Genomic DNA, 18,781 nt, shown 5'->3' with positions numbered 1-18,781 from the left:
AAATTACAATCTAGAGTTTTAAGAGATTTCAATATACTTCTGAAAATTTTCTGGTTAATTTATTCACTTTCTACAACACAGAAAAAAAATCAAATTCACTCAAGCACGAGCACTAGCATTTACTAAATAGCTATACTACAGTAGGCGTTATGTTAGGGGTTTTACAGAGTCTCATTTTATTTTATTTTTTAATGAAATGAATTTCTTTTATTGAGAAAAAAAGAGACAGTAATAAAAGCTGTATGAGTGGTGCCAACCAAAAAACTTAAGGAGTGCTCAGAAAGTCAGAGTAGTTTATTTATTTATTTTAGTTAAAAAATTTTTTTTTAATTCTTGAATTTTATTTTATTTTCTTGTACAGCAGGTTCTTATTAGTCATCAATTTTATACACATCAGGGGATACATGTCACTCCCAATCACCCAATACATCCCACCACCACCCCCATCCCACCGCCACTTTCCCCCCTTGGTGTCCATACGTTTGTTCTCTACATCTGTGTCTCTTTTGCTGCCCTGCAAACTGGTTCATCTGTACCATTTTTCTAGGTTCCACATATATGAATTAATATACGATATTTTTCTCTTTCTGACTTACTTCACTCTGTATGACAGTCTTGAGATACATCCACGTCTCAACAAATGACCCAATTTCATTCCATTTTATGGCTCAGTAACATTCCATTGTATATATGTACAAAATCTTCTTTACGTTGCTTCCATGAGCTGGCTATTGTAAATAGTGCTGCAATGAACATTGGGGTGCATGTGTCTTTTTTTTTTTTTTTTTTTGCGGTACGCGGGCCTCTCACTGTCGTGGCCTCTCCCGTTGTGGAGCACAGGCTCCAGACGTGCAGGCCCTGCGGCCATGGCTCACCGGCCTAGCCGCTCCACAGCATGTGGGATCTTCCAGGACCGGAGCATGAACCCATGTCCCCTGCATCGGCAAGTGGACGCTCAACCACTGCACCACCAGGGAAGCCCACATGTGTTGTTTTGAATTACGGTTTCCTCTGGGTATATGCCAAGTAGTGGGATTGCTGGGTCGTATGGTAGTTCTATTTTTAGTTTTTTAAGGAACCTCCACACTGTTCTCCATAGTGGCTGTATCAATTTACATTCCCACCAACAGTGCTAGAGGGTTCTCTTTTCTCCACACCCTCTCCAGCATTTGTTGTTTGTAGACTTTCTGATGTTGCCCATTCTAACTGGTGTGAGGTGACACCTCATTGTAGTTTTGATTTGCATTTCTCTAATAATTAGTGATGTTGAGCAGCTTTTCATGTGCTTCTTGGCCATCTGTATGTGTTCTTTGGAGAAATGTCTATTTAGGTCTTGTGCCCATTTTTGGATTTGGTTGTTTGTTTTTTTAATATTGAGCTGCATGAGCTGTTATATATATTTTGGAGATTAATCCTTTGTTGATTCGTTTGCAAATATTTTCTCCCATTCTGAGGGTTGTCTTTTCATCTTGTTTATGGTTTCCTTTGCTGTGCAAAACCTTTTAAGTTTCATTAGGTCCCATTTGTTTATTTTTGTTTTTATTTCCATTACTCTAGGAGGTAGATCAAATAAGATCTTGCTGTGATTTATGTCAAAGAGTGTTTTTCCTATGCTTTCCTGTAAGAGTTTTAGAGTGTCTGGTCTTACATTTAGGTCTCTAAAGCATTTTGAGTTTTTTGTGTGTGTGTATGGTGTTAGGGAGTGTTCTAATTTCATTCTTTTACATGTAGCTGTCCAGTTTTCCCAGCACCACTTATTGAAGAGACTGTCTTTTCTCCACTGTATATCCTTGCCTCCTTTGTCACAGATTAGTTGACCATAGGTGCGTGGGTTTATTTCTGGGCTTTCTATCTTGTTCCATTCATCTATGTTTCTGTTTTTGTGCCAGTACCATATTGTCTTGATTACTGTAGCTTTATAGTATAGTCTGAAGTCAGGTAGTCTGATTCCTCCAGCTCCCTTTCTTCCCCTCAAGACTGCTTTGGCTATTTGGGGTCTTTTGCGTCTCCACACAAATTTTAAGATTTTTTGTTCTAGTTCCATAAAACATGCCATTGGTAATTTGATAGGGATTGCATTCAATCTGTAGACTGCTTGGGTAGTATAGTCATTTTCCCAATATTGATTCTTCCAATCCAAGAACATGGTATATCTCTCCATCTGTTGGTATCATCTTTAATTACTTTCATCAGTGTCTTATAATTTTCTGCATACAGACCTTTGGTCTCCCTAGGTAGGTTTATTCCTAGGTATTTTATTCTTTTTGTTGCAATGGTAAATGGGAGTGTTTCCTTAATTTCTCTTTCAGATTCTTCATCATTAGTGTATAGGAATGCAAGAGATTTCTGTGCATTAATTTTGTATCCTGCAACTTTACCAAATTCATTGATTAGCTCTAGTAGTTTTCTGGTGGCATTTTTCGGATTCTCTATGTATAGTATCATATCATCTGCAAACAGTGACAGTTTTACTTCTTCTTTTGCAATTTGTATTTCTTTTACTTCTTTTTCCTCTCTGATTGCCATGGCTAGGACTTCCAAAACTGTGTTGAATAACAGTGGCGAGATTGGACATCCTTGTCTTGTTCCTGATCTTAGAGGAAATGCTTTGTTTTTCACCATTGAGAATGATGTTTGCTGTGGGTTTGTCATATATGGCCTTCATTATGTTGAGGTAGGTTCCCTCTATGCCCACTTTCTGGAGAGTTTTTATCATAAATGGGTGTTGAATTTTGTCAAAAGCGTTTTCTGCATCTATTGAGATGATCATATGGTTTTTATTCTTCAATTTGTTAACATGCTGTATCACATTGATTGATTTGCATATATTGAAGAATCCTTGCATCCCTGGGATAAATCCCACTTGATCATGGTGTATGATCCTTTAAATGTTTTGTTGGATTCTGTTTGCTAGTATTTTGTTGAGGATTTTTGCATCTATATTCATCAGTGATATTGGTCTGCAATTTTCTTTTTTTGTAGTATCTTTGTCTGGTTTTGGTATCAGGGTGATGGTGGCCTCATAGAATGAGTTTGGGAGTGTTCCTTCCTCTGCAATTTTTTGGAAGAGTTTGAGAAGGATGGGTGTTAGCTCTTCTCTAAACGTTTGATAGAATTCACCTGTGATGCTATCTGGTCCTGGACTTTTGTTTGTTGGAAGATTTTTAATCACAGTTTCAATTTCATTACTTGTGATTGGTCTGTTCATGTTTTCTATTTCTTCCTGGTTCAGTCTTGGAAGGTTACACCTTTCTAAGAATATGTCCATTTCTTCCAGGTTGTCCATTTTATTGGCATAGAGTTGCTTGTAGTAGTCTCTTAGGATGCTTTGTATTTCTGTGGTGTCTGTTGTAACTTCTTTTTCATTTCTGATTGTATTGATTTGAGTCCTCTACCTCTTTTTCTTGATGAGTCAGGCAAATAGTTTATCAATTTTGTTTATTTTCTCAAAGAACCAGCTTTTAGTTTTATTGATCTTTGCAACTGTTTTCTTTGCTTTTATGTCATTTATTTCTGCTCTCATCTTTGTGATTTCTTTCCTCCTACTGACTTTGGGTTTTCTTTGTTCTTCTTTCTCTAGTTCCTGTAGGTGTAAGGTTACATTGTTTATTTGAGATTTTTCTTGTTCCTTGAGCTACGCTTGTATAGCTATAAACTTCCCTCTTAGAACTGCTTTTGCTGCATCCCATAGGTTTTGGATCATCGTGTGTTCATTGTCATTTGTCTCTGGGTATTTTTTGATTTCCTCTTTGATTTCTCCAGTGATCTACTGGTTATTTAGTAATGTATTGTTTGGCCTCCATGTGTTTGTGTTTTTTATGTTTTTTTCCCTGTAATTCATTTCTAAGCTCATAGCGTTGGCCAGAAAAGATGCTTGATATGATTTCAATTTTCTTAAATTTACTGAGGCTTGATTTGTGACCCAAGATGTGATCTATCCTGGAGAATGTTCCGTGCGCACTTGAGAAGAAAGTGTAATCTGCTGTTTTTGGATGGAATGTCCTATAAATATCAATTAAATCTGTCTAGTCTATTGTGTCATTTAAAGCTTGTGTTTCCTTATTTATTTTCATTTTGGATGATGTGTCCATTGGTGTAAGTGAGGTGTTAAAGTCTCCCACTATTACTGTGTTACTGTCGATTTCCTCTTTTACAGCTGTTAGCAGTTGCCTTATGTATTCAGGTGCTCCTATGTTGGGTGCATATATATTTACAATTGTTATATCTTCTTCTTGGATTGATCCCTTGATCATTATGTAGTGTCCATCCTTGTCTCTTGTAACATTCTTTATTTTAAGGTCTATTTTATCTGATATGACTATTGCTACTCCAGCTTTGATTTCCATTTGCATGGAATATGTTTTTCCATCCCCTCACTTTCAGTCTGAATGTGTCACTAGGTCTGAAGTGGGTCTCTTGTAGACAGCATATACATGGGTCATGTTTTTGTATCCATTCAGCAAGCCTGTGGCTTTTGGTTGGAGCATTTGATCCATTCACGTTTAAGGTAATTATCGATATGTATGTTCCTATGACCATTTTCTTAATTGTTTTGGGTTTGTTTTTGTAGGTCTTTTTCTTCTCTTGTGTTTCCCACTTAGAGAAGTTCCTTTAGCATTTGTTGTAGAGCTGGTTTGGTGGTGCTGAATTCTCTTAGCTTTTGCTTGTCTGTAAAGCTTTTGATTTCTCCATCGAATCTGAATGAGATCCTTGCTGGGTAGAGTACTCTTGGTTGTAGGTTCTTCCCTTTCATCATGCCACTCCCTTCGGCCTTGTAGAGTTTCTGCTGAGAAATCAGCTGTTAACCTTATGGGAGTTCCCTTGTATGTTATTTGTCATTTTTCCCTTGCTGCTTTCAATAATTTTTCTTTGTCTTTAATTTTTGCCAATTTGATTACTATGTGTCTAGGCGTGTTTATCCTTGGGTTTATCCTCTATGGGACTCTCTGCGCTTCCTGCACTTGGGTGGCTATTTCCTTTCCCATGTTAGGGAAGTTTTCGACTGTAATCTCTTCAAATATTTTCTTGGGTCCTTTCTCTCTCTCTTCTCCTTCTGGGACCCCTATAATGTGAATGTTGTTGCGTTTAATGTTGTCCCAGAGGTCTCTTAGGCTGTCTTCATTTCTTTTCATTCTTTTTTCTTTATTCTGTTCCACAGCAGTGAATTCCACTATTCTGTCTTCCAGGTCACTTATCCGTTCTTCTGCCTCAGTTATTCTGCTATTGATTCCTTCTAGTGTAGTTTTCATTTCAGTTATTGTATTCTTCATCTGTTTGTTTGTTCTTTAATTCTTCTAGGTCTTTGTTAAACATTTCTTGCATCTTCTCAATCTTAGCCTCCATTGTTTTTCTGAGGTCCTGGATCATCTTCACTATCATTGTTCTGAATTCTTTTTCTGGAAGGTTGCCTATCTCCACTTCATTTAGTTGTTTTTCTGGGGTTTTATCTTGTTCCTTCATCTGGTACATAGCCCTCTGCCTTCATCTGGTACATAGTCCTCTGCCTTTTCATCTTGTCTCTCTTTCTGTGAATGTGGTTCTTGTTCCACAGGCTGCAGGATTGTAGTTCTTCTTGCTTCTGCTGTCTGACCTCCAAATAGTCTCATTTTAATCTATATATTAACTTGAGTTAACAAATATGACTGATACCCAAAATGAACATTTCCAAAACCATGAACCCACACACAAACAAAATTTTTCATTCTGGACTTATAACCTGTATATAAAATCAGCGGTTCAGCCAGGTGTTTGCTTACACCCCTTGTGAGCTGCTGCTACACCCCATATTAGGGTGGGCAGCAACCCACTGCCTTTTCCTTAGCACAGCTTTTTTTTTTCTCCAGAAGCATACATCATGCTTTGTCTCTGGCTTATAAAACTGTCCAGGTAATTCTACCATAAATCATTTCTCTTATGTGATGTTCGTCTAGCTCTCTCAAGAGATTTTAGCCAATTGACTAAGAAAAATCTCTCTTCCTCTTTTTTATTTGTTCCTCTTGTAAGCATCCCACAACCCCTATCCTGAAATGAGTTTATTCATAGTAAATGTGATTAAGAGAAGTGAGAGTAATCCATCTATAATCCTATATCAAGGAAAAGCTTTGAAATGAAGTTAAACATACAAAAGAATCAGTGTGCCAACCTATAAAGCTCTTGAAAATATTAAAAATCCTGTTAGAAACTCTTTCTCACCTTCAGATCTTTTTTTTCTTTTTTCTAATTTTTAAAACTGTGGTAAAATACATATAAAATTTACCATCTTATCCTTTTTTTTTTTTTTTTTTTTTTTTTTGCGGTATGCAGGCCTCTCACTGTTGTGGCCTCTCCAGTTGCGGAGCACAGGCTCTGGATGCGCAGGCTCAGTGGCCATGGCTCACGGGCCCAGCCGCTCCGTGGCATGTGGGATCTTCCCGGACTGGGGCACGAACCCATGTCCCCTGCATCGGCAGGCAGACTCTCAACCACTGCACCACCAGGGAAGCCCAATCTTACCCATTTTTAAGCATACAGTTTAGTAGTGTTAAATATATTCAATATTGTGCAACCAATCTCAAGGACTTTTTCATTTTGCAGAAATGAAACTGTATACCCATTAAATAACAACTCATTTCCCCTCTGCCCAAATTCTGGCAACCACCATTCTACTTTCTGTTTTCATGAGTTTGACTATTCTAAATACCTCATATAACTGAGATTGTACACTATTTATCAGTTTGTGCCTGTCTTAACTCACTTAGCATAATGTCTTCACAGTTCATCCATGCTGTAACATGTGTCAGAATTCCTTTCCTTTTTAAGACTGAAAAATATTCCACTGAATATATACCAACACTTGCTAATCCATCCGTCTGTCAATGGACATTTATCTATGTTCTGGCTATTGGAATAATGCTGCTATGAACATGGATGAACAAATATCTCTCCGAGACCCTGCTTTCAATTATTTTGGATACATACCCAGAAGTGGTACTGCTGAATCATATGGTGGTTCTACTTTATTAATTTTTTGAGAAACTTCCATACTGTTTTCCACAGTATATCTTTTTTAGAGAAATGTCTATTCAAGTCCTTTGCCCATTTTTGAATCAGGCTGTCCTTTTGCTGTTGACTTTTAGCATAAGTTCTCTATATATTCTGGATATTAATCCGTTATCAAATATATGATTTGCAAATATTTTCTCCCATTCTGTGGTTGCCTCTTTCACTCTGTTGATAGTATCTTTTGAAGTAAAAAAATTTTTTTTCATTAAGTCCAATTTGTCTACTTTTGCTCTGATGCCTGTGCTTTTGGTGTCACATCCAAGAAAGCACTGCCAAATCCATGTTGTGAAGCTTTTGCCCTATGTTTTCTTCTAAGAATCTCACTGTTTTTTGTCTTATATTTAGGTCTTTGATCCAATTTGAGTTAATGTTTGTATATGGTGTTAGGTAAAGGTCCAAGTTAATCTTTTGCATGCAGATACTGAGTTGTCCCAGAAGCATTTGTTGAAGAATTGTTTCCCCACTGAATGGTCTTCGTACCCTTTTCAAAACTTATTTTACCACATATGTGAGGGTTTATTTCTGGGTTCTCTGTTCTATTCCACTGGTCTATATGTCTGTATTTATGCCAGTACCACACTGTTTTGATTATGTGGCTTTGTTGTAAGTTTTGAAATCAAGAATTGTGAGTAATCCAGTTTTAAGACTGTTTTGCCTATCTAGGGTCCTGAGATTCCATATGAATTTCAGGATAGGTTTTCCTGTTTTTGAAAAAAACATCATTGGGATTTTGACAGGTATTGCAATGAATCTGTAAACCTCTTTGGATAGCACTGATATTTTAATAATATTGTATCTTCTAATCCATGAATATCAGATGTGTTTATTTATGTCTTCAATTTCTTCAGCAGTATTTTGCAGTTTTCATTGTATACGTTTTTTAATTCCTAAGTATTCTATTCCTTTTGATGCCACTGTAAAAGGAACTGTTTTTGTAATTTCCTTTTCAGATTGTTCACTGTGATGTACAGAAATGCAACTAACTTTTACATTTTGAGTTTGTATCCTGCTACTTAGTTAAATCCATTTATTAGTTCTGAAAGTATTTTTTCTGTGGAATCATTAGGGTTTCCCACATATAAGATCATCTTACCTGCAAACAGATTATTTTACTTCTTTCTTCTCAATTTGGATAACTTTTATTTCTTTTTCTTACCTAAGTGCTCTGGCTAGAACTTCCACTACCATGTCAAATAAAAGTCATGAAAGTGGGCATCCTTGCCTTGTTCCTGATCTTAGGGGAAAAGCTTTCAGTCTTTTACTATTGAGAATGATGTCTGCTGTGGGTTTTTCATATATAGCTTTCATTATATTGAGGTGGTTTCCATCTATGCCTAGTTTTTTTTAATGCTTTTATCTTGAAAAGGTGTTGAACTTTGTCAAATGCTTTTTCTGCATCAATTGAGATGATTGTGTTTTTTTCCTTCATTCTGTTAATGTGGTGTATTACACTGATCAATTTTCATGTTGTACCATCCTTGCATTCCAAAAAGAAATCCCACTTTACCATGGTATATAATCCCCTTATTATGTGGATGAATTCAGTTTGCTAGTATTTTGTTGAAGATTTTGGAATCAATGTTTACAAGAGATATTGGTCTGTAGTTTTCTTTTCTTGTAATGTCTTTGTCTGACTTTGTTATCAGGGTAATGCTGGCCTCATAGAATGAATTAGGAAGTGTTCTCTCCTCTTCAATATTTTGGAAAAGTTTGACAGGGACTGATAGTAGTTCTTTAACTAGCAGAATTCACTGGTGAAGCCAGGTCTTTTCTTTTCCTTCTTTCTTTCTTTTTTTAAAAAATATTTATTTATTTATTTGGCTGTACTGCGTCTTAGCTGCAGCACATGGGATCTTTTAGTTATGGCATGTGATATCTTTTTTAGTTGCGGCATGTGAACTCTTAGTTGTGACATGGAGACTCTTAGTTGCGGCATGTGGGATCCAGTTCCCTGACAAGGGATTGAACCCGGGCCCCCTGCATTGGGAGCGTGGAGTCTTAGCCACTGGACCACCAGTGAGGTCCCAAGCCAGGGCTTTTCTACTCAAGAGATTTTTTTATTACTGATTCAATCTCCTTACCTTATAGGTCTATTGTGATTTAGTCTTGGTAGGTTTTGTATTTCTAGGAATTTGTCCATTTCATCTAGGTTCTTCAATTTGTTGGCATACAATTGTTCATAGTACTCTCTTATAATCCTTTTTATTTCAGTAGACTTGATAGTGATGTCACCACTTTCACTTCTGATTTTAGTAATTTGAGTCTTTCCTCCTATTTTCTTAGTCTACTAGCCAAAAATTTGTCAATTTTGTTGATGTTTTCAAAGAACAAACTTTTGGTTCACTGACTTTGTTTTTCTATTCTCTATTTCCTTTCTCTCTCCTTTAACCTTTATTATTTCCTTCCGCTAGCTTTGGTTTTAGTTTGTTTTTTTCTAGTTCCTTAAGTTATAAAGCTAGAGATCTTTCTTATTTTTTTAACATAAGCATTTATAACTACAAAAATCCCCTTAGAACTGCTTTCATTGTGTCCTATAAGTTTTGGCGTGCTGTGTTTTCATTTTCTTTGGTCTCTAAGTATTTTCTAATTTCCCTTGTGATTTCTTCTTTGATTGGTTGTTTAAAAGTATGTTGTTTACAGACTTACTAGAGAATGGACTTGAGGATATGGGGAGGGGGAAGGGTAAGCTGTGACAAAGTGAGAGAGTGGCATGGACATATATACACTACAAAATGTAAAACAGATAGCTAGTGGGAAGCAGCCACATAGCATAGGGAGATCAGCTCGGTGCTTTGTGACCACCTAGAGGGGTGGGATAGGGAGGGTGGGAGGGAGGGAGACACAAGAGGGAAGAGATACGGGAACATATGTATAACTGATTCACTTTGTTATAAAGCAGAAACTAACACACCATTGTAAACCAATTATATACTCCAATAAAGATGTTAAAAAAAAAAGTATGTTGTTTAATTCCCACAGTTTTGTGAATTTTCCAGTTTTCCTTCTGTTGTTGATTTCTAACTTCATCCTCTTGTAGCTGGAGATGATACTTCGTATGCTATCTATCTTTTAAAATCTTTTGAGACCTAATTTGTGGCCTAACATATGTTCTATCCCAGAAAATGTTACAACAACATGAGCTTTTATACTAATAATTTTTTTTCCTTTAAATGTATTAATCTTTTAAGTCATGTAGAAAATAAAAAATTATAAATCTTTGTTACAATAGTACTAGCTTTTATAATTCCCGCTGTATTTACCTTTATTGAGATCTTTATTTCTCCACACAACTTCTAGTTACTGTCTAGAGTCCTTTCGTTTCACCTTGCAGAACTCTCTTGCGCATTTCTTGCAGGGCAGGTCTAGTGGTAATGAACTCCCTCAGCTTTTGTTTACCTGGGGATGTCTTAATTTCTCACTTACTTTTGAAGGACAGTTTTGCCAGATAACAGGATTCTTGATGGACAGACTTTTCTTCTTTTAGCACTTTGAATATAGCAGCCCACTGCCACCTGGCCTCTGAAGTTTCTGATGAGCAATATGCTAATAATCTTACTGAGAATCCCGTGTATGTGATGATTAGCTTTCTTCTTGCTGCTTTCAAGATTCCTGGTCTTTGTCTTTTGGAAGGTTGATTATAATGTGTCTTGCTCTATGTCTCTTTGACTTAATCTTACTTGGAGTGCAATGAGCTCCTTGGATGTTTATGTTCATGTTTTTCATCAAATTTGGGAAGTTTTAAACCATTATTTCTTCAAAAGTTCTCTCTGCTCCTTTCTCTCTCTCTCTTCTCTTTCTAGGACTCCCACAATATACAGCTTTCAATATGTTGAGGTGGTTCCATATTTTAGATTCCACATATAAGTGGTATCATATGGGATTTATCTTTCTCTTTTTGATTTACTTCACTTAGTATGATAATCTCTAGGTTCATCCACGATGCTGCAAATGGCATTATGTCATTCTTTTTTATGGCTCAGTAGTATGCCATTGTTTATATATACCACACCTTCTTTATCTATTCATCTGTCGATGGACATTTAGGTTGCTTACACATCTTGGTTATTGTAAATAGTGCTGCTCTGAACATTGGGATTCATGTACCTTTTTGAATTAGAGTTTTCTCTGGATATACAGCCAGGAGTGAGATTGCTGGATCATATAAGGGTGCCCGTCTTTTAAATTTCCTGGAAGTCACTTTAGCAGGTGGGGTAGGGGCTTGCAACAATAGGGTATGTGCAACAACAATAGCTGCCCACCTCTTTGTCTGCACCTCTCTGACCAGAAGCAGCATCTCTGATCCAGGTACAGATCCTTGATATTTGGAGAAGAGGGTACTTTCTGCCTCCACTGGCTCCAAAAGCTGTGTGAGAGCTGCACAAAGGTGGCAGCAGAGAATGGCTGCAATTTTACATCTGAGCCTTTTCCTGACAGTTGCAAGTCTTCAACAGCTCCATAGTTCCAAAATAGTTACATCAGATTCTGCCACTGTATTTGTTATCTAGGTGGGGAGGCAGACTCCTGATGCCTCCTACTCCATCTTCCCAGAATCCTCTCCAGGCCTGTTTTTGGGGATCAGTATATATTCAGTTTCATTGTTTTAAATTACTTTATTAGCAGTGCCAGAGTGCTGTCACGTTTTTGCTTGCTTTTTACTGCTTTCAGTGCAAATATACACATATCAGTTATATCAGGAATTACAAGAATTTATGTGCCTTATTTAAAAGGATACTTTCTCTAAGAAAATACATTCTGAGTTCCAAACAACTGATATACCACAGCACTCCTGGAACGAACACAACCCAATGGACTGAGGATATCTTGTCTTGACTTTGGAACATGAAAGCCTCAGGTATCCACTTTGGTTTCTTCTGACTAGTGGAAGGCTTAGAACTGAAAGGTGATTGGGAGGTAGTGAGAGGGAAGAGGTAGTTATAGCCACTATATAGAGCTATAATCTTGTTCTAACATGGATGTTTTTCTATAAAACAGGTATATATATATATATATATATATATATATATATATATATAAAATCAACTATGAGTTTACACTCAAGAGCAATACAATTTTACCAGGAAAATTACCCAAAGCTAAAAATTACAGTAAATACAGTCTACTAACCCTCTATTTATTATAGCAAACTGATTTTAAAGCCCCTACTTTATACCAGACATAGATTCACTTGGATTATCTAAATCCATACAACCACCCTATGAGGCAGGTACTATCATTATTTCTTTGTAGCAAATGAGGAAACCAAGGCTTGAAGAGGTTAGGTAAATTTTCCAAGGTTAAGAAGAGGAAATATCACTTAGTATGATTATCTCTAGGTTCATCCACGATGCTGCAAATGGCAGTGATGGCACGATGCCAGAATTAAATCCAGATCCGACTACAAAGCCCAAGTTCTTATTAATTAATATATGTAAAAAGCTTAAAACAGAGCTCAGCAGATAGTAAATGCAAGCTATTGAAATGGTAACAATACTTTATTATAAAACAATACTGTATGCCTTTGGCACTGAGTCAAAATTTCTATGCCTAAAATTTCTCATTTATAAGATTAGGACACCTATTTCACAGAGTTATTGTGAAAAATAAATTCTGGCTATAAAGGCATTTAGAAAAATATACAGTGTTTAGAAAGACAGGCATTATCACCACTACATGTAAAATCCTGTCTTTTATATCACAAAGAAGGCTTTTGCACTGCAAGTACAAAAGCCTACAATTTAAACACCATCTTCATAACAAGAGTTACATTAATAAATTTAGTAAAGCTGTCCTAAATTATTCCAATATGATTCTTGCAGAATGACAAGCAAAGAGAACACTGAACTCTATTCACTAGCATGACTATAAATCTGTTGCTCAGGAAGGTATATTTGCTCTTTCAGTTCACTAGCACGGAGGGTGAATTTGGCTTATACTACAGTAGTTCTGTTCAAATACAGCCAGGACAGAATATCTATAGTTAGAAGCATAGCAATATAACTCTATATTTTGGGCACAGCTAACTGCTGTATTTAATTTCATTAAGACAATCAAGAGGATAGCATTCAAAAACCTTGTTCTTTGTGTAAGTGGTCTGGTTGATTGTTTTTAAACTATGTGGGTAGGTCTTTTTTTAAATTGATATACCTTAGTTTTCTGTTTATTTTTAACACTGCTAAGGATTTTTTATTATTTATATTACTCTAAGAAAGAGAAGTTAAAAAAAAAGGCTAAGGAGGGAGATTCTAGTATATTCTGCTAGTCACTAAATGAGAGCCATTCTGTAAAAAGTAAGGATACATGCAACATAGTTTCCTTGGTTAGCTGAAATTTAAAAATATATATGTATACAGTAAACCAAAAAAGTACCCAAGTATTTTTAAGCATCTATCCATGAATATGGTTGTATCTGCATACCTCTAAATAGATTTTCTTCCTTTAAGTTTTTTATTCTACTAAAGGCAATGTTGGTGAACCACTTTGCAATTCACAACCCTCTATGAACTCCCCCTTTTTTTAACTCTCAAAAAAATCAATTACATTACTTACAAATCACTTCAATATCTGGTACTTTATTTTCTGGAAACTCTTTATGTCTAATCTAAATTCCTTGTACTGCAATTTAAACCAGATTCCTCTCATTTTTGTTTTTTCTGTAAGAGACAAGTTAAACCAGGATAATCAAGAAAGATTAAGCACATGCTTATGTATATTTAAACTGCCATCAATTCATTTTCCTATGGATAAATCTAAAATATTAATAAAGAAACATTTCTTTATTTTAGACACAGTTTTTGAATTAAGCTAACAAAAGCTTACTTAGTAAATAAAAATGATTGTAAACAGCTATCAATATTAAGGAGAGAATAAAAAATGAGTTCATTCATTTCTCCATATATACATTAAAGCATGCAACAACTATTTTCTGAGTATCAACTCTCTTTGCCAGGCACTGAGTTAAATGTTAAAGAAATAAAGAGGAGATACACATTCTCTGATTCTACGGAGCTTACTGTTTAGTGAGGGAGGCAGACAAGCAAAGGAATACATGGCAGAGTTACCATGTATCCATGTATCCATGTGCCAGTGCCATCAGAACATGTAACTCAGAGCAGAAGGAAAGGGAAGTGATCAAGGAGCCTTCCTAGGAAAGGTGACCAATAAGTCAAGTCCTGAAAGACAGATGGGAGTTTTCTAGGGCAAGGGCAATCCAAATGAAAAAGAGTGCATACTAAAGCACAGAAACCTAAAAAAACATGGCAGCCTCCAGAACCAAATAGTTCCTTTTAGTTGGAATGTATGGTATGCATGGGAAAATAATAGAAGATAGGCAGGAAGGTAGGTTCATGCCATTTCATGAAGCGCCAGTTTGCACTGCTGAGGACAGTTCACATTTTCCCTTACAATCTTAAAGACACCACTAATGTCCTACCAAAATACTTTCCTATAGAAGCATGAAGTCTAGAATATATACATGGAGAACATCTAATTCCTAAGAATAAAATTAATGGTGTTTTACTATGATGCCTAAAGTCTAACCTATAAGTCACAGCATCTATCTATAAACATAAACATTCTCCCAACAGTATCCAGACCTGCAGTGAGTGTCACTGTAAAATGATGACCTGAACCTCGGATTCCCTTCTTTCATTTCTGGAAAATGTTACCCACTTTAACCTCATATTTCACACTGAATCTGACAAAGTCACTTTCAATCATGCATTTGGGTTTTTAGAACAGAAATCCAAGAATCTGTATGTATATCTTTATCTACCATCTATATTTCTATCAATCAAGAAGTGTGTGTGTGTGCGTGTGTGTGTGTGTTTAGCAAATACTGAGAAAATGGTACTAAAATGGCTTATGATACAAAACACAACTTTTACCTTTAATAACACCAGTCATAATTCAATCCTGGAATCACCTATAATCTTGGAACATACTCATACCCAGAAACACTGGTGATGAAATTTACACAGTTAAATCTGGGTGCCCATAATCTCTGCCCTAAGATATAAAAACAGACATACAGATGTGCTAACCCAGCAGATGAGTTACATTCTGCCTTAGCTAATTGAATAATGTAATCAGTACCAATGGCAACAATCCCAGCACCTTAAATTACAGGAAAAAATATCATCAGCCTTGGGAACTCCCAAAGAAAGTCTTAGTTTAAGTGCTCTATGTTGCAATATAAAAATATGTACAAGAAATCAAGTACTGTCCTCCAGCAACATCAAAGGGTGAACAATCTATATGACAGATCATGTAGCTCTCTCTACTAAAAATTCACAGATTGCACCACAAAAAGACGACACATGATTGTAAGGTAGCAGTAATAAAGTATATGCATTCTCCAGAAAGCATTTATCATTAACTCTGAAAACTGGAATACATATATTTGATCTTATGGAGACAGTGCATTCAGTTTTCTCTAAGTATTATACATCAGAATTCCAGGTTTGTATTTTTCAACTCGGTTATTATTTCTACATATTATTCTTACAACTGTGTCAAATTAAACCAATGATTGCTTAACCCTCATAATAAACCTCTAGTTTATAAATTTACTAATAGACACTAGTCCCCTAGCAGGCACTGAACCCTAGCATAATAACTATTTAACTTATGAGGTTTTACTAACCTGACTAACAATAAAAGGTAAAATCCAAATATGAATTTTACAATGTTTTCCTTAGTATGATACACCTAATAGTTCTTAAAAAGAATTTGGCTTTATGGCTTTATTCTTTAAAACAACAAAACACTGGGCTTCCCTGGTGGCACAGTGGTTGAGAGTCCGCCTCCCGATGCGGGGGACATGGGTTCGTGCCCCGGTCCAGGAAGATCCCACATGCCGTGGAGCGTCTGGGCCCGTGAGCCACAGCCGCTAAGCTTGCGTGTCCGTAGCCTGTGCTCCGCAACTGGAGAGGCCACAACAGTGAGAGGCCCACGTACCGCAAAAAAAACAAAACAACAAAACACTAAATGCAAACCATCTGAACTTCAATTTCATGTTAAATGAATATACAAATTATTCAATATCAATCCAACTATAAACATCAATAAAACACTACAAGATATACAAGAAAATCTCCAGGCAACTTCACTTTTTATATAATACGCTTAGCCTAGAGTTAAATAAATATTAATGAAGAATAACAGAAAAGTAAATAAAAAGATTAATTTTCAAAACTGAATATACCGGTGTATGAGAAGAATATACCATAAATCTGCATTTTCAAACTCAGGTGGTTATCATGCTAGTTACTAGACTCTTATTAACAGTCTAAATATTGACTGTGTATATATAAAATGTACATACACATTCAATTTGCTCAAAATACACTAAGCCAAATGCCAAGCAACTCTAAAAAAAATCCTCAAAACAAACTGCTTCATGAATAGGTCACTCATGACTTTCTGCACTTGTCTCAATCTAAAATGCTCTTAAATTCTCTAAGGAATATAAGCTTGATAATTTATTTTCTACTTTTAGAGCAATGCGTTCAAAATTACTGCTACAATCTAGCATTAAACTCAGCTAACTCAAGTACCCCACTAATAAAAATGTTTGATGTGTGTGTTTTCTAACATTCCCCACCCTCACAAAATACAAGAAAAAAAGAGTTAAGCAGAAATATTTACATCAGAGTAAATATTTGATGAACTGTTTGGGGCCATTAATAAGCACTGCTTAAAGAATATTTAATGACAAAGAAAAATGTTCATGGTATAAAAAGTTAAGCAGAAAAAAAAGACAAAACTGTTCTTTTAAAATGCAATATGGTATTCAGGATTGGATCCTGGAACAGAAAAGGACATTAGTGGAAAAACTGGAAAAATCCAAATAAAGTCTGTAGTTATTTAATAAAATTATACCAGTGTTAATTTCTTAGTTTTGACAAGTATACTCTAGTTATATAAGATTAATATTAGGGAAAGCTGAATAATGGATATATGAGAATCTCTGTACTACCTTTGCAACTTTACTGTGATTCTAAAATTGTTCTGAAAAAAAATTTTATTTTAAAAATTACTTTGCATGCCCAGTAGCAAGTTTGAGAAGATTCTCATTTTAAAAAATAACACACTTACTTTTCTCTCTCCCACTCCTAAACAAAATACATAAGCCTAGAAAAAGACTAGATGAAAACACATTAAAATGTTAACATTGGTTCACTCGGTAGTAGGATGAAAAGCACTTTTCTCTTCATATTTTCTATAGTGTGAATTGCTTTTATAATCAACAATAAATCGTTAACTAAAGAATATACAAATCAATACTTTGTTAAAGCCTTCTTCGGAAAGAAAAGCTATAAATGTCTAAGCAGAGCCCAAAGGCAGACAACATATAAAACAGGTTAGGGCAGAGTGTGAAGAACACAGTGGCCAAGAGAAACTGCCAGGAGAACCTAAGTAGGCAAAACCTAATTAGTAAATGCTGGAAACCTGATGATACACGAACATCTACTCTTAGGCTAAAGGTGCTCACAGTCAGCAATGTTATGCTCAGAATTCATGACTTAGGGGAATGTCCCAAAAGTCCCCCTAACACTAGGAATTTATGGGATACGTACCCTGGGTTTATTCCAAACAAAAATAATGCAGCTAGACATGCACAACTGCCCAATGAGAGCTTCTAGAAATACATCAGGATGACAGTGTGTTCTCTAAATTTTTCTACTTTTTTCTTCTCTAACACCTCCCTACAACCTATGCCCATGCCCAGTCTTTAGCCCAAAGACCAAAAATGGTACTCTGATGTCATTTAGCAACAGGAGTAGAGACCATTAGAACAAGAGAATCAAATACTATTTCAGACGTCTGACAGGTGAGTATCACAAAAGTTTTTCAATACTTTCAGGGCAAAATATGCTGACAACCTCATTCAACCATAAGAGGGGAAAATTTAATCAACAACAAATGTTTCCACAATCAAAATAAAAAAATAAAATACATTTGTCCCTTAAAGATAGCACCAGTGGAATCAGACAGAATGAATTTTGATAAAGAACCTCTTCGAAGGGACTTCCCTGGCAGTCCAGTAGTTAAGACTTCGCCTTCCAACGCAGGGGATGTGGGTTCGATCCCTGGTTGGGGAGCTAAGATCCCACATACCTTGCAGCCAGAAAAACAAAACAAAACGAAACATAAAACAGAAGTAATATTGTAACAAATTCAATAAAGACTTTAAAAATGGTCCACATCAAAAAAAAAAATCTTAAAAAAAAAAGAACCTCTTCCAAGCTGTAATCAGGGTGATTTGTGTGTGTCGGGCTGTCTAACCCTCCTGAAACAGTGCTATGTGGCCTGTTCTGGGGTTTGTGTTGTTTTTTAAAGATAGATTTGAATTTTTACTTTATTTATGGTCACCCTCATTCTCAGTTGATAGCAGGTCCTAGAGTTGTCACTTAATAAATATGTACGTGCTTTTTTTTTTTTTAGTTTATTCTTTTGAATCCTGGACTCTGTAATCAGATACCCATGCCTATTAAGAACAGGTGCAAAATGAGGCCCTCTACTGAGATCACAGAATATTTTACGTTCAAGAACATGGTCTTTACTTCATGAGCTTCTTAACAGCAACTGTAAACATCAGAAGCCTCTTCTGCTTACTTTCCAGTTCTTGGTCATGTTTAAGAAAGTAGAGGCTACCAAAATAGTGATTCTCAGGAATGGAGACTATAATATTATCACTGTTATTACTTCTAATACCAATGAAGATATAAACTGTTTTCAT

General features: G+C 35.9%; 1 protein-coding gene across 8 annotated transcripts in view; it reads right to left on the bottom strand.

Moving 5' to 3' along the window:
• Positions 1 to 18,781, bottom strand: part of FRS2 (fibroblast growth factor receptor substrate 2) — a 121,311-nt gene that overhangs the window by 16,299 nt on the left and 86,231 nt on the right. The window contains exon 4 of one of the 8 annotated variants that reach the window (XM_027106994.1): positions 13,588 to 13,691. The exons of the other annotated variants lie outside the window; for them this stretch is intronic. The gene's annotated coding sequence lies outside the window, so the exon portion shown is untranslated. The remainder of the gene's footprint in view (positions 1 to 13,587; positions 13,692 to 18,781) is intronic. 8 annotated transcript variants of the gene reach the window in all.

Source organism: Aethalodelphis obliquidens, unplaced genomic scaffold (genome assembly GCF_003676395.1).
Source record: "Aethalodelphis obliquidens isolate GAN/ISIS:26980383/991018 unplaced genomic scaffold, ASM367639v1 scaffold8, whole genome shotgun sequence".
Classification (NCBI taxonomy): Eukaryota; Metazoa; Chordata; class Mammalia; order Artiodactyla; family Delphinidae; genus Aethalodelphis; species Aethalodelphis obliquidens.
The sequence above is the reverse complement of the archived record's forward strand: the minus strand, read 5'-3'. Positions and strand labels throughout refer to the sequence as shown.